Genomic DNA, 17102 nt, shown 5'->3' on the forward strand with positions numbered 1-17102 from the left:
AAGAGAGCGCTGCGAGCGGTACAATCGTCTTTGCGCGAAGAAGCCGCTTCTTCGGCTCCGGGAGCCGGAGAGAGCGGCAGCATCGGAAAGGTGAAGAAGGAAGCCGTACAACACTGGGATTGTGTGCACAGCTTGCCAACTGATAGAAAACAGTACATTACCACTTTCCTGACTTTTCCAATCACATGAATATTCGATAAGAAGCTGTTTTGGACAGATTTTCTTTTCTTTATGGCTAACACTTGGCAGACCTCCGTGCAACGTCCAGAACACGATGGGAGATGTTTTCTGTGCTCGCGCAGGTTTTCCTTGCCAGACAGAGTGGAAAAGCTTTCTGCTAGCATGTAGACCACAAAAGACGCTAAAGGCGAAGGTACGATGCTCCCCGGAGCTAATCGCCGCTCCCGGGCTTCTTTCGGCAGAAGCCGCGCTAAGAGAGCACTGTGAGCGGTACAATCGTCTTTGCGCGAAGAAGCCGCTTCTTCGGCTCCGGGAGCCGGAGAGAGCGGCATGATCGGAAAGGTGAAGAAGGAAGCTGTACAACACTGGGATTGTGTGCGCAGCTTGCCAACTGATAGACAGCAGTACATTACCACTTTCCTGACTTTTCCAATCACATGAATATTCGACTGGAAGCTGTTTTGGACAACTTTTCTTTTCTTCTTGTCGAACACTTGGCAGACCTCCGTGCAACGTCCAGAACACGATGGGAGATGTTTTCTGTGCTCGCGCAGGTTTTCCTTGCCAGACAGAGTGGAAAAGCTTTCTGCTAGCATGTAGACCACAAAAGACGCTAAAGACGAAGGTACGATGCTCCCCGGAGCTAAGCGCCGCTCCCGGGCTTCTTTCGGCAGAAGCCGCGCTAAGAGAGCACTGTGAGCGGTACAATCGTCTTAGCGCGAAGAAGCCGCTTCTTCGGCTCCGGGAGCCGGAGAGAGCGGCAGCATCGGAAAGGTGAAGAAGGAAGCTGTACAACAGTGGGATTGTGTGCGCAGCTTGCCAACTGATAGAAAACAGTACATTACCACTTTCCTGACTTTTCCAATCACATGAATATTCGATTGGAAGCTGTTTTGGACAACTTTTCTTTTCTTCTTGTCGAACACTTGGCAGACCTCCGTGCAACGTCCAGAACACGATGGGAGATGTTTTCTGTGCTCGCGCAGGTTTTCCTTGCCAGACAGAGTGGAAAAGCTTTCTGCTAGCATGTAGACCACAAAAGACGCTAAAGGCGAAGGTACGATGCTCCCCGGAGCTAAGCGCCGCTCCCGGGCTTCTTTCGGCAGAAGCCGCGCTAAGAGAGCGCTGCGAGCGGTACAATCGTCTTTGCGCGAAGAAGCCGCTTCTTCGGCTCCGGGAGCCGGAGAGAGCGGCAGCATCGGAAAGGTGAAGAAGGAAGCCGTACAACACTGGGATTGTGTGCGCAGCTTGCCAACTGATAGAAAACAGTACATTACCACTTTCCTGACTTTTCCAATCACATGAATATTCGATTGGAATTTGTTTTGGACAACTTTTCTTTTCTTCTTGTCGAACACTTGGCAGACCTCCGTGCAACGTCCAGAACACGATGGGAGATGTTTTCTGTGCTCGCGCAGGTTTTCCTTGCCAGACAGAGTGGAAAAGCTATCTGCTAGCATGTAGACCACAAAAGACGCTAAAGGCGAAGGTACGATGCTCCTCGGAGCTAAGCGCCGCTCCCGGGCTTCTTTCGGCAGAAGCCGCGCTAAGAGAGCACTGTGAGCGGTACAATCGTCTTTGCGCGAAGAAGCCGCTTCTTCGGCTCCGGGAGCCGGAGAGAGCAGCAGCATCGGAAAGGTGAAGAAGGAAGCCGTACAACACTGGGATTGGGTGCACAGCTTGCCAACTGATAGAAAACAGTACATTACCACTTTCCTGACTTTTCCAATCACATGAATATTCGATAAGAAGCTGTTTTGGACAGATTTTCTTTTCTTTATGGCAAACACTTGGCAGACGTCCGTGCAACGTCCAGAACACGATGGGAGATGTTTTCTGTGCTCGCGCAGGTTTTCCTTGCCAGACAGAGTGGAAAAGCTTTCTGCTAGCATGTAGACCACAAAAGACGCTAAAGGCGAAGGTACGATGCTCCCCGGAGCTAATCGCCGCTCCCGGGCTTCTTTCGGCAGAAGCCGCGCTAAGAGAGCACTGTGAGCGGTACAATCGTCTTTGCGCGAAGAAGCCGCTTCTTCGGCTCCGGGAGCCGGAGAGAGCGGCATGATCGGAAAGGTGAAGAAGGAAGCTGTACAACACTGGGATTGTGTGCGCAGCTTGCCAACTGATAGACAGCAGTACATTACCACTTTCCTGACTTTTCCAATCACATGAATATTCGACTGGAAGCTGTTTTGGACAACTTTTCTTTTCTTCTTGTCGAACACTTGGCAGACCTCCGTGCAACGTCCAGAACACGATGGGAGATGTTTTCTGTGCTCGCGCAGGTTTTCCTTGCCAGACAGAGTGGAAAAGCTTTCTGCTAGCATGTAGACCACAAAAGACGCTAAAGACGAAGGTACGATGCTCCCCGGAGCTAAGCGCCGCTCCCGGGCTTCTTTCGGCAGAAGCCGCGCTAAGAGAGCACTGTGAGCGGTACAATCGTCTTAGCGCGAAGAAGCCGCTTCTTCGGCTCCGGGAGCCGGAGAGAGCGGCATGATCGGAAAGGTGAAGAAGGAAGCCGTACAACACTGGGATTGGGTGCACAGCTTGCCAACTGATAGAAAACAGTACATTACCACTTTCCTGACTTTTCCAATCACATGAATATTCGACTGGAAGCTGTTTTGGACAGATTTTCTTTTCTTTATGCCAAACACTTGGCAGACCTCCGTGCAACGTCCAGAACACGATGGGAGATGTTTTCTGTGCTCGCGCAGGTTTTCCTTGCCAGACAGAGTGGAAAAGCTTTCTGCTAGCATGTAGACCACAAAAGACGCTAAAGACGAAGGTACGATGCTCTCCGCAGCTAAGCGCCGCTCCCGGGCTTCTTTCGGCAGAAGCGGCGCTAAGAGAGCACAGTGCGCGGTACAATCGTCTTTGCGCGAAGAAGCCGCTTCTTCGGCTCCGGGAGCCGGAGAGAGCGGCATGATCGGAAAGGTGAAGAAGGAAGCTGTACAACACTGGGATTGTGTGCGCAGCTTGCCAACTGATAGAAAACAGTACATTACCACTTTCCTGACTTGTCCAAACACATGAATATTCGATAAGAAGAGGTTTTGGACAGATTTTCTTTTCTTTATGCCAAACACATGGCAGACCTCCGTGCAACGTCCAGAACACGATGGGAGATGTTTTCTGTGCTCGCGCAGGTTTTCCTTGCCAGACAGAGTGGAAAAGCTTTCTGCTAGCATGTAGACCACAAAAGACGCTAAAGACGAAGGTACGATGCTCCCCGGAGCTAAGCGCCGCTCCCGGGCTTCTTTCGGCAGAAGCCGCGCTAAGAGAGCACTGTGAGCGGTACAATCGTCTTAGCGCGAAGAAGCCGCTTCTTCGGCTCCGGGAGCCGGAGAGAGCGGCAGCATCGGAAAGGTGAAGAAGGAAGCTGTACAACAGTGGGATTGTGTGCGCAGCTTGCCAACTGATAGAAAACAGTACATTACCACTTTCCTGACTTTTCCAATCACATGAATATTCGATTGGAAGCTGTTTTGGACAACTTTTCTTTTCTTCTTGTCGAACACTTGGCAGACCTCCGTGCAACGTCCAGAACACGATGGGAGATGTTTTCTGTGCTCGCGCAGGTTTTCCTTGCCAGACAGAGTGGAAAAGCTTTCTGCTAGCATGTAGACCACAAAAGACGCTAAAGGCGAAGGTACGATGCTCCCCGGAGCTAAGCGCCGCTCCCGGGCTTCTTTCGGCAGAAGCCGCGCTAAGAGAGCGCTGCGAGCGGTACAATCGTCTTTGCGCGAAGAAGCCGCTTCTTCGGCTCCGGGAGCCGGAGAGAGCGGCAGCATCGGAAAGGTGAAGAAGGAAGCCGTACAACACTGGGATTGTGTGCGCAGCTTGCCAACTGATAGAAAACAGTACATTACCACTTTCCTGACTTTTCCAATCACATGAATATTCGATTGGAATTTGTTTTGGACAACTTTTCTTTTCTTCTTGTCGAACACTTGGCAGACCTCCGTGCAACGTCCAGAACACGATGGGAGATGTTTTCTGTGCTCGCGCAGGTTTTCCTTGCCAGACAGAGTGGAAAAGCTATCTGCTAGCATGTAGACCACAAAAGACGCTAAAGGCGAAGGTACGATGCTCCTCGGAGCTAAGCGCCGCTCCCGGGCTTCTTTCGGCAGAAGCCGCGCTAAGAGAGCACTGTGAGCGGTACAATCGTCTTTGCGCGAAGAAGCCGCTTCTTCGGCTCCGGGAGCCGGAGAGAGCAGCAGCATCGGAAAGGTGAAGAAGGAAGCCGTACAACACTGGGATTGGGTGCACAGCTTGCCAACTGATAGAAAACAGTACATTACCACTTTCCTGACTTTTCCAATCACATGAATATTCGATAAGAAGCTGTTTTGGACAGATTTTCTTTTCTTTATGGCAAACACTTGGCAGACGTCCGTGCAACGTCCAGAACACGATGGGAGATGTTTTCTGTGCTCGCGCAGGTTTTCCTTGCCAGACAGAGTGGAAAAGCTTTCTGCTAGCATGTAGACCACAAAAGACGCTAAAGGCGAAGGTACGATGCTCCCCGGAGCTAATCGCCGCTCCCGGGCTTCTTTCGGCAGAAGCCGCGCTAAGAGAGCACTGTGAGCGGTACAATCGTCTTTGCGCGAAGAAGCCGCTTCTTCGGCTCCGGGAGCCGGAGAGAGCGGCATGATCGGAAAGGTGAAGAAGGAAGCTGTACAACACTGGGATTGTGTGCGCAGCTTGCCAACTGATAGACAGCAGTACATTACCACTTTCCTGACTTTTCCAATCACATGAATATTCGACTGGAAGCTGTTTTGGACAACTTTTCTTTTCTTCTTGTCGAACACTTGGCAGACCTCCGTGCAACGTCCAGAACACGATGGGAGATGTTTTCTGTGCTCGCGCAGGTTTTCCTTGCCAGACAGAGTGGAAAAGCTTTCTGCTAGCATGTAGACCACAAAAGACGCTAAAGACGAAGGTACGATGCTCCCCGGAGCTAAGCGCCGCTCCCGGGCTTCTTTCGGCAGAAGCCGCGCTAAGAGAGCACTGTGAGCGGTACAATCGTCTTAGCGCGAAGAAGCCGCTTCTTCGGCTCCGGGAGCCGGAGAGAGCGGCAGCATCGGAAAGGTGAAGAAGGAAGCTGTACAACAGTGGGATTGTGTGCGCAGCTTGCCAACTGATAGAAAACAGTACATTACCACTTTCCTGACTTTTCCAATCACATGAATATTCGATTGGAAGCTGTTTTGGACAACTTTTCTTTTCTTCTTGTCGAACACTTGGCAGACCTCCGTGCAACGTCCAGAACACGATGGGAGATGTTTTCTGTGCTCGCGCAGGTTTTCCTTGCCAGACAGAGTGGAAAAGCTTTCTGCTAGCATGTAGACCACAAAAGACGCTAAAGACGAAGGTACGATGCTCCCCGGAGCTAAGCGCCGCTCCCGGGCTTCTTTCGGCAGAAGCCGCGCTAAGAGAGCGCTGCGAGCGGTACAATCGTCTTTGCGCGAAGAAGCCGCTTCTTCGGCTCCGGGAGCCGGAGAGAGCGGCATGATCGGAAAGGTGAAGAAGGAAGCCGTACAACACTGGGATTGGGTGCACAGCTTGCCAACTGATAGAAAACAGTACATTACCACTTTCCTGACTTTTCCAATCACATGAATATTCGATAAGAAGCTGTTTTGGACAGATTTTCTTTTCTTTATGGCAAACACTTGGCAGACCTCCGTGCAACGTCCAGAACACGAAGGGAGATGTTTTCTGTGCTCGCGCAGGTTTTCCTTGCCAGACAGAGTGGAAAAGCTTTCTGCTAGCATGTAGACCACAAAAGACGCTAAAGGCGAAGGTACGATGCTCCCCGGAGCTAAGCGCCGCTCCCGGGCGTCTTTCGGCAGAAGCCGCGCTAAGAGAGCACTGTGAGCGGTACAATCGTCTTTGCGCGAAGAAGCCGCTTCTTCGGCTCACGGAGCCGGAGAGAGCGGCAGCATCGGAAAGGTGAAGAAGGAAGCTGTACAACACTGGGATTGTATGCGCAGATTGCCAACTGATAGACAGCAGTACATTACCACTTTCCTGACTTTTCCAATCACATGAATATTCGACTGGAAGCTGTTTTGGACAGATTTTCTTTTCTTTATGCCAAACACTTGGCAGACCTCCGTGCAACGTCCAGAACACGATGGGAGATGTTTTCTGTGCTCGCGCAGGTTTTCCTTGCCAGACAGAGTGGAAAAGCTTTCTGCTAGCATGTAGACCACAAAAGACGCTAAAGACGAAGGTACGATGCTCTCCGCAGCTAAGCGCCGCTCCCGGGCTTCTTTCGGCAGAAGCGGCGCTAAGAGAGCACAGTGCGCGGTACAATCGTCTTTGCGCGAAGAAGCCGCTTCTTCGGCTCCGGGAGCCGGAGAGAGCGGCATGATCGGAAAGGTGAAGAAGGAAGATGTACAACACTGGGATTGTGTGCGCAGCTTGCCAACTGATAGAAAACAGTACATTACCACTTTCCTGACTTTTCCAATCACATGAATATTCGATATAAGCTGTTTTGGACAACTTTTCTTTTCTTCTTGTCGAACACTTGGCAGATTTCCGTGCAACGTCCAGAACACGATGGGAGATGTTTTCTGTGCTCGCGCAGGTTTTCCTTGCCAGACAGAGTGGAAAAGCTTTCTGCTAGCATGTAGACCACAAAAGACGCTAAAGACGAAGGTACGATGCTCTCCGGAGCTAAGCGCCGCTCCCGGGCTTCTTTCGGCAGAAGCCGCGCTAAGAGAGCGCTGCGAGCGGTACAATCGTCTTTGCGCGAAGAAGCCGCTTCTTCGGCTCCGGGAGCCGGAGAGAGCGGCAGCATCGGAAAGGTGAAGAAGGAAGCCGTACAACACTGGGATTGGGTGCACAGCTTGCCAACTGATAGAAAACAGTACATTACCACTTTCCTGACTTTTCCAATCACATGAATATTCGATAAGAAGCTGTTTTGGACAGATTTTCTTTTCTTTATGGCAAACACTTGGCAGACCTCCGTGCAACGTCCAGAACACGATGGGAGATGTTTTCTGTGCTCGCGCAGGTTTTCCTTGCCAGACAGAGTGGAAAAGCTTTCTGTTAGCATGTAGACCACAAAAGACGCTAAAGGCGAAGGTACGATGCTCCCCGGAGCTAATCGCCGCTCCCGGGCTTCTTTCGGCAGAAGCCGCGCTAAGAGAGCACTGTGAGCGGTACAATCGTCTTTGCGCGAAGAAGCCGCTTCTTCGGCTCCGGGAGCCGGAGAGAGCGGCAGCATCGGAAAGGTGAAGAAGGAAGCTGTACAACACTGGGATTGTGTGCGCAGCTTGCCAACTGATAGAAAACAGTACATTACCACTTTCCTGACTTTTCCAATCACATGAATATTCGACTGGAAGCTGTTTTGGACAACTTTTCTTTTCTTCTTGTCGAACACTTGGCAGACCTCCGTGCAACGTCCAGAACACGATGGGAGATGTTTTCTGTGCTCGCGCAGGTTTTCCTTGCCAGACAGAGTGGAAAAGCTATCTGCTAGCATGTAGACCACAAAAGACGCTAAAGACGAAGGTACGATGCTCTCCGGAGCTAAGCGCCGCTGCCGGGCTTCTTTCGTCAGAAGCCGCGCTAAGAGAGCACTGTGAGCGGTACAATCGTCTTTGCGCGAAGAAGCCGCTTCTTCGGCTCCGGGAGCCGGAGAGAGCGGCAGCATCGGAAAGGTGAAGAAGGAAGCTGTACAACACTGGGATTGTGTGCGCAGCTTGCCAACTGATAGAAAACAGTACATTACCCCTTTCCTGACTTTTCCAATCACATGAATCTTCGATTGGAAGCTGTTTTGGACAGATATTCTTTTCTTTATGGCAAACACTTGGCAGACCTCCGTGCAACGTCCAGAACGCGTTGGAGATGTTTTCTGTGCTCGCGCAGGTTTTCCTTGCCAGACAGAGTGGAAAAGCTTTCTGCTAGCATGTAGACCACAAAAGACGCTAAAGGCGAAGGTACGATGCTCCCCGGAGCTAATCGCCGCTCCCGGGCGTCTTTCGGCAGAAGCCGCGCTAAGAGAGCACAGTGAGCGGTACAATCGTCTTTGCGCGAAGAAGCCGCTTCTTCGGCTCCGGGAGCCGGAGAGAGCGGCATGATCGGAAAGGTGAAGAAGGAAGCTGTACAACACTGGGATTGTATGCGCAGATTGCCAACTGATAGACAGCAGTACATTACCACTTTCCTGACTTTTCCAATCACATGAATATTCGATAAGAAGCTGTTTTGGACAGATTTTCTTTTCTTTATGGCAAACACTTGGCAGACCTCCGTGCAACGTCCAGAACACGATGGGAGATGTTTTCTGTGCTCGCGCAGGATTTCCTTGCCAGACAGAGTGGAAAAGCTTTCTGCTAGCATGTAGACCACAAAAGACGCTAAAGACGAAGGTACGATGCTCTCCGCAGCTAAGCGCCGCTCCCGGGCTTCTTTCGGCAGAAGCGGCGCTAAGAGAGCACAGTGAGCGGTACAATCGTCTTTGCGCGAAGAAGCCGCTTCTTCGGCTCCGGGAGCCGGAGAGAGCGGCAGCATCGGAAAGGTGAAGAAGGAAGCCGTACAACACTGGGATTGTGTGCACAGCTTGCCAACTGATAGAAAACAGTACATTACCACTTTCCTGACTTTTCCAATCACATGAATATTCGATAAGAAGCTGTTTTGGACAGATTTTCTTTTCTTTATGGCAAACACTTGGCAGACCTCCGTGCAACGTCCAGAACACGATGGGAGATGTTTTCTGTGCTCGCGCAGGTTTTCCTTGCCAGACAGAGTGGAAAAGCTTTCTGCTAGCATGTAGACCACAAAAGACGCTAAAGGCGAAGGTACGATGCTCCCCGGAGCTAATCGCCGCTCCCGGGCGTCTTTCGGCAGAAGCCGCGCTAAGAGAGCACTGTGAGCGGTACAATCGTCTTTGCGCGAAGAAGCCGCTTCTTCGGCTCCGGGAGCCGGAGAGAGCGGCAGCATCGGAAAGGTGAAGAAGGAAGCTGTACAACACTGGGATTGTGTGCGCAGCTTGCCAACTGATAGACAGTAGTACATTACCCCTTTCCTGACTTTTCCAATCACATGAATATTCGATTGGAAGCTGTTTTGGACAACTTTTCTTTTCTTCTTGTCGAACACTTGGCAGACCTCCGTGCAACGTCCAGAACACGATGGGAGATGTTTTCTGTGCTCGCGCAGGTTTTCCTTGCCAGACAGAGTGGAAAAGCTTTCTGCTAAGATGTAGACCACAAAAGACGCTAAAGGCGAAGGTACGATGCTCCCCGGAGCTAAGCGCCGCTCCCGGGCGTCTTTCGGCAGAAGCCGCGCTAAGAGACCACTGTGAGCGGTACAATCGTCTTTGCGCGAAGAAGCCGCTTCTTCGGCTCCGGGAGCCGGAGAGAGCGGCATGATCGGAAAGGTGAAGAAGGAAGCTGTACAACACTGGGATTGTGTGCGCAGCTTGCCAACTGATAGAAAACAGTACATTACCACTTTCCTGACTTTTCCAATCACATGAATCTTCGATTGGAAGCTGTTTTGGACAGATTTTCTTTTCTTTATGGCAAACACTTGGCAGACCTCCGTGCAACGTCCAGAACGCGTTGGAGATGTTTTCTGTGCTCGCGCAGGTTTTCCTTGCCAGACAGAGTGGAAAAGCTTTCTGCTAGCATGTAGACCACAAAAGACGCTAAAGGCGAAGGTACGATGCTCCCCGGAGCTAAGCGCCGCTCCCGGGCGTCTTTCGGCAGAAGCCGCGCTAAGAGAGCACTGTGAGCGGTACAATCGTCTTTGCGCGAAGAAGCCGCTTCTTCGGCTCACGGAGCCGGAGAGAGCGGCATGATCGGAAAGGTGAAGAAGGAAGCTGTACAACACTGGGATTGTATGCGCAGATTGCCAACTGATAGACAGCAGTACATTACCACTTTCCTGACTTTTCCAATCACATGAATATTCGATAAGAAGCTGTTTTGGACAGATTTTCTTTTCTTTATGGCAAACACTTGGCAGACCTCCGTGCAACGTCCAGAACACGATGGGAGATGTTTTCTGTGCTCGCGCAGGTTTTCCTTGCCAGACAGAGTGGAAAAGCTTTCTGCTAGCATGTAGACCACAAAAGACGCTAAAGACGAAGGTACGATGCTCTCCGGAGCTAAGCGCCGCTCCCGGGCTTCTTTCGGCAGAAGCCGCGCTAAGAGAGCACAGTGAGCGGTACAATCGTCTTTGCGCGAAGAAGCCGCTTCTTCGGCTCCGGGAGCCGGAGAGAGCGGCATGATCGGAAAGGTGAAGAAGGAAGCTGTACAACACTGGGATTGTGTGCGCAGCTTGCCAACTGATAGAAAACAGTACATTACCACTTTCCTGACTTGTCCAATCACATGAATATTCGATAAGAAGCTGTTTTGGACAGATTTTCTTTTCTTTATGCCAAACACATGGCAGACCTCCGTGCAACGTCCAGAACACGATGGGAGATGTTTTCTGTGCTCGCGCAGGTTTTCCTTGCCAGACAGAGTGGAAAAGCTTTCTGCTAGCATGTAGACCACAAAAGACGCTAAAGACGAAGGTACGATGCTCCCCGGAGCTAAGCGCCGCTCCCGGGCTTCTTTCGGCAGAAGCCGCGCTAAGAGAGCACTGTGAGCGGTACAATCGTCTTTGCGCGAAGAAGCCGCTTCTTCGGCTCCGGGAGCCGGAGAGAGCGGCAGCATCGGAAAGGTGAAGAAGGAAGCTGTACAACAGTGGGATTGTGTGCGCAGCTTGCCAACTGATAGAAAACAGTACATTACCACTTTCCTGACTTTTCCAATCACATGAATATTCGATTGGAAGCTGTTTTGGACAACTTTTCTTTTCTTCTTGTCGAACACTTGGCAGACCTCCGTGCAACGTCCAGAACACGATGGGAGATGTTTTCTGTGCTCGCGCAGGTTTTCCTTGCCAGACAGAGTGGAAAAGCTTTCTGCTAGCATGTAGACCACAAAAGACGCTAAAGACGAAGGTACGATGCTCTCCGGAGCTAAGCGCCGCTCCCGGGCTTCTTTCGGCAGAAGCCGCGCTAAGAGAGCGCTGCGAGCGGTACAATCGTCTTTGCGCGAAGAAGCCGCTTCTTCGGCTCCGGGAGCCGGAGAGAGCGGCAGCATCGGAAAGGTGAAGAAGGAAGCCGTACAACACTGGGATTGTGTGCGCAGCTTGCCAACTGATAGAAAACAGTACATTACCACTTTCCTGACTTTTCCAATCACATGAATATTCGATATAAGCTGTTTTGGACCACTTTTCTTTTCTTCTTGTCAAACACTTGGCAGACTTCCGAGCAATGTCCAGAACACGATGGGAGATGTTTTCTGTGCTCCCGCAGGTTTTCCTTGCCAGACAGAGTGGAAAAGCTTTCTGCTAAGATGTAGACCACAAAAGACGCCTAAGGCGAAGGTACGATGCTCCCCGGAGCTAAGCGCCGCTCCCGGGCTTCTTTCGGCAGAAGCCGCGCTAAGAGAGCACTGTGAGCGGTACAATCGTCTTTGCGCGAAGAAGCCGCTTCTTCGGCTCCGGGAGCCGGAGAGAGCGGCAGCATCGGAAAGGTGAAGAAGGAAGCTGTACAACAGTGGGATTGTGTGCGCAGCTTGCCAACTGATAGAAAACAGTACATTACCACTTTCCTGACTTTTCCAATCACATGAATATTCGATTGGAAGCTGTTTTGGACAACTTTTCTTTTCTTCTTGTCGAACACTTGGCAGACCTCCGTGCAACGTCCAGAACACGATGGGAGATGTTTTCTGTGCTCGCGCAGGTTTTCCTTGCCAGACAGAGTGGAAAAGCTTTCTGCTAGCATGTAGACCACAAAAGACGCTAAAGACGAAGGTACGATGCTCCCCGGAGCTAAGCGCCGCTCCCGGGCGTCTTTCGGCAGAAGCCGCGCTAAGAGAGCGCTGCGAGCGGTACAATCGTCTTTGCGCGAAGAAGCCGCTTCTTCGGCTCCGGGAGCCGGAGAGAGCGGCAGCATCGGAAAGGTGAAGAAGGAAGCCGTACAACACTGGGATTGTGTGCACAGCTTGCCAACTGATAGAAAACAGTACATTACCACTTTCCTGACTTTTCCAATCACATGAATATTCGATAAGAAGCTGTTTAGGACAGATTTTCTTTTCTTTATGGCAAACACTTGGCAGACCTCCGTGCAACGTCCAGAACACGATGGGAGATGTTTTCTGTGCTCGCGCAGGTTTTCCTTGCCAGACAGAGTGGAAAAGCTTTCTGCTAGCATGTAGACCACAAAAGACGCTAAAGGCGAAGGTACGATGCTCCCCGGAGCTAAGCGCCGCTCCCGGGCGTCTTTCGGCAGAAGCCGCGCTAAGAGAGCACTGTGAGCGGTACAATCGTCTTTGCGCGAAGAAGCCGCTTCTTCGGCTCCGGGAGCCGGAGAGAGCGGCAGCATCGGAAAGGTGAAGAAGGAAGCTGTACAACAGTGGGATTGTGTGCGCAGCTTGCCAACTGATAGAAAACAGTACATTACCACTTTCCTGACTTTTCCAATCACATGAATCTTCGATTGGAAGCTGTTTTGGACAGATTTTCTTTTCTTTATGGCAAACACTTGGCAGACCTCCGTGCAACGTCCAGAACGCGTTGGAGATGTTTTCTGTGCTCGCGCAGGTTTTCCTTGCCAGACAGAGTGGAAAAGCTTTCTGCTAGCATGTAGACCACAAAAGACGCTAAAGGCGAAGGTACGATGCTCCCCGGAGCTAAGCGCCGCTCCCGGGCGTCTTTCGGCAGAAGCGGCGCTAAGAGAGCACTGTGAGCGGTACAATCGTCTTAGCGCGAAGAAGCCGCTTCTTCGGCTCCGGGAGCCGGAGAGAGCGGCATGATCGGAAAGGTGAAGAAGGAAGCTGTACAACACTGGGATTGTATGCGCAGATTGCCAACTGATAGACAGCAGTACATTACCACTTTCCTGACTTTTCCAATCACATGAATATTCGATAAGAAGCTGTTTTGGACAGATTTTCTTTTCTTTATGGCAAACACTTGGCAGACCTCCGTGCAACGTCCAGAACACGATGGGAGATGTTTTCTGTGCTCGCGCAGGTTTTCCTTGCCAGACAGAGTGGAAAAGCTTTCTGCTAAGATGTAGACCACAAAAGACGCTAAAGGCGAAGGTACGATGCTCCCCGGAGCTAAGCGCCGCTCCCGGGCGTCTTTCGGCAGAAGCCGCGCTAAGAGACCACTGTGAGCGGTACAATCGTCTTTGCGCGAAGAAGCCGCTTCTTCGGCTCCGGGAGCCGGAGAGAGCGGCATGATCGGAAAGGTGAAGAAGGAAGCTGTACAACACTGGGATTGTGTGCGCAGCTTGCCAACTGATAGAAAACAGTACATTACCACTTTCCTGACTTTTCCAATCACATGAATATTCGATATAAGCTGTTTTGGACAACTTTTCTTTTCTTCTTGTCGAACACTTGGCAGATTTCCGTGCAACGTCCAGAACACGATGGGAGATGTTTTCTGTGCTCGCGCAGGTTTTCCTTGCCAGACAGAGTGGAAAAGCTTTCTGCTAGCATGTAGACCACAAAAGACGCTAAAGACGAAGGTACGATGCTCTCCGGAGCTAAGCGCCGCTCCCGGGCTTCTTTCGGCAGAAGCCGCGCTAAGAGAGCGCTGCGAGCGGTACAATCGTCTTTGCGCGAAGAAGCCGCTTCTTCGGCTCCGGGAGCCGGAGAGAGCGGCAGCATCGGAAAGGTGAAGAAGGAAGCCGTACAACACTGGGATTGGGTGCACAGCTTGCCAACTGATAGAAAACAGTACATTACCACTTTCCTGACTTTTCCAATCACATGAATATTCGATAAGAAGCTGTTTTGGACAGATTTTCTTTTCTTTATGGCAAACACTTGGCAGACCTCCGTGCAACGTCCAGAACACGATGGGAGATGTTTTCTGTGCTCGCGCAGGTTTTCCTTGCCAGACAGAGTGGAAAAGCTTTCTGTTAGCATGTAGACCACAAAAGACGCTAAAGGCGAAGGTACGATGCTCCCCGGAGCTAATCGCCGCTCCCGGGCTTCTTTCGGCAGAAGCCGCGCTAAGAGAGCACTGTGAGCGGTACAATCGTCTTTGCGCGAAGAAGCCGCTTCTTCGGCTCCGGGAGCCGGAGAGAGCGGCATGATCGGAAAGGTGAAGAAGGAAGCTGTACAACACTGGGATTGTGTGCGCAGCTTGCCAACTGATAGAAAACAGTACATTACCACTTTCCTGACTTTTCCAATCACATGAATATTCGACTGGAAGCTGTTTTGGACAACTTTTCTTTTCTTCTTGTCGAACACTTGGCAGACCTCCGTGCAACGTCCAGAACACGATGGGAGATGTTTTCTGTGCTCGCGCAGGTTTTCCTTGCCAGACAGAGTGGAAAAGCTATCTGCTAGCATGTAGACCACAAAAGACGCTAAAGACGAAGGTACGATGCTCTCCGGAGCTAAGCGCCGCTGCCGGGCTTCTTTCGTCAGAAGCCGCGCTAAGAGAGCACTGTGAGCGGTACAATCGTCTTTGCGCGAAGAAGCCGCTTCTTCGGCTCCGGGAGCCGGAGAGAGCGGCAGCATCGGAAAGGTGAAGAAGGAAGCTGTACAACACTGGGATTGTGTGCGCAGCTTGCCAACTGATAGAAAACAGTACATTACCCCTTTCCTGACTTTTCCAATCACATGAATCTTCGATTGGAAGCTGTTTTGGACAGATATTCTTTTCTTTATGGCAAACACTTGGCAGACCTCCGTGCAACGTCCAGAACGCGTTGGAGATGTTTTCTGTGCTCGCGCAGGTTTTCCTTGCCAGACAGAGTGGAAAAGCTTTCTGCTAGCATGTAGACCACAAAAGACGCTAAAGGCGAAGGTACGATGCTCCCCGGAGCTAATCGCCGCTCCCGGGCGTCTTTCGGCAGAAGCCGCGCTAAGAGAGCACAGTGAGCGGTACAATCGTCTTTGCGCGAAGAAGCCGCTTCTTCGGCTCCGGGAGCCGGAGAGAGCGGCATGATCGGAAAGGTGAAGAAGGAAGCTGTACAACACTGGGATTGTATGCGCAGATTGCCAACTGATAGACAGCAGTACATTACCACTTTCCTGACTTTTCCAATCACATGAATATTCGATAAGAAGCTGTTTTGGACAGATTTTCTTTTCTTTATGGCAAACACTTGGCAGACCTCCGTGCAACGTCCAGAACGCGTTGGAGATGTTTTCTGTGCTCGCGCAGGTTTTCCTTGCCAGACAGAGTGGAAAAGCTTTCTGCTAGCATGTAGACCACAAAAGACGCTAAAGGCGAAGGTACGATGCTCCCCGGAGCTAATCGCCGCTCCCGGGCGTCTTTCGGCAGAAGCCGCGCTAAGAGAGCACAGTGAGCGGTACAATCGTCTTTGCGCGAAGAAGCCGCTTCTTCGGCTCCGGGAGCCGGAGAGAGCGGCATGATCGGAAAGGTGAAGAAGGAAGCTGTACAACACTGGGATTGTATGCGCAGATTGCCAACTGATAGACAGCAGTACATTACCACTTTCCTGACTTTTCCAATCACATGAATATTCGATAAGAAGCTGTTTTGGACAGATTTTCTTTTCTTTATGGCAAACACTTGGCAGACCTCCGTGCAACGTCCAGAACACGATGGGAGATGTTTTCTGTGCTCGCGCAGGATTTCCTTGCCAGACAGAGTGGAAAAGCTTTCTGCTAGCATGTAGACCACAAAAGACGCTAAAGACGAAGGTACGATGCTCTCCGCAGCTAAGCGCCGCTCCCGGGCTTCTTTCGGCAGAAGCGGCGCTAAGAGAGCACAGTGAGCGGTACAATCGTCTTTGCGCGAAGAAGCCGCTTCTTCGGCTCCGGGAGCCGGAGAGAGCGGCAGCATCGGAAAGGTGAAGAAGGAAGCCGTACAACACTGGGATTGTGTGCACAGCTTGCCAACTGATAGAAAACAGTACATTACCACTTTCCTGACTTTTCCAATCACATGAATATTCGATAAGAAGCTGTTTTGGACAGATTTTCTTTTCTTTATGGCAAACACTTGGCAGACCTCCGTGCAACGTCCAGAACACGATGGGAGATGTTTTCTGTGCTCGCGCAGGTTTTCCTTGCCAGACAGAGTGGAAAAGCTTTCTGCTAGCATGTAGACCACAAAAGACGCTAAAGGCGAAGGTACGATGCTCCCCGGAGCTAATCGCCGCTCCCGGGCGTCTTTCGGCAGAAGCCGCGCTAAGAGAGCACTGTGAGCGGTACAATCGTCTTTGCGCGAAGAAGCCGCTTCTTCGGCTCCGGGAGCCGGAGAGAGCGGCAGCATCGGAAAGGTGAAGAAGGAAGCTGTACAACACTGGGATTGTGTGCGCAGCTTGCCAACTGATAGACAGTAGTACATTACCCCTTTCCTGACTTTTCCAATCACATGAATATTCGATTGGAAGCTGTTTTGGACAACTTTTCTTTTCTTCTTGTCGAACACTTGGCAGACCTCCGTGCAACGTCCAGAACACGATGGGAGATGTTTTCTGTGCTCGCGCAGGTTTTCCTTGCCAGACAGAGTGGAAAAGCTTTCTGCTAAGATGTAGACCACAAAAGACGCTAAAGGCGAAGGTACGATGCTCCCCGGAGCTAAGCGCCGCTCCCGGGCGTCTTTCGGCAGAAGCCGCGCTAAGAGACCACTGTGAGCGGTACAATCGTCTTTGCGCGAAGAAGCCGCTTCTTCGGCTCCGGGAGCCGGAGAGAGCGGCATGATCGGAAAGGTGAAGAAGGAAGCTGTACAACACTGGGATTGTGTGCGCAGCTTGCCAACTGATAGAAAACAGTACATTACCACTTTCCTGACTTTTCCAATCACATGAATCTTCGATTGGAAGCTGTTTTGGACAGATTTTCTTTTCTTTATGGCAAACACTTGGCAGACCTCCGTGCAAC

Source organism: Ammospiza caudacuta, chromosome 7 (genome assembly GCF_027887145.1).
Source record: "Ammospiza caudacuta isolate bAmmCau1 chromosome 7, bAmmCau1.pri, whole genome shotgun sequence".
Lineage (NCBI taxonomy): Eukaryota > Metazoa > Chordata > Aves > Passeriformes > Passerellidae > Ammospiza > Ammospiza caudacuta.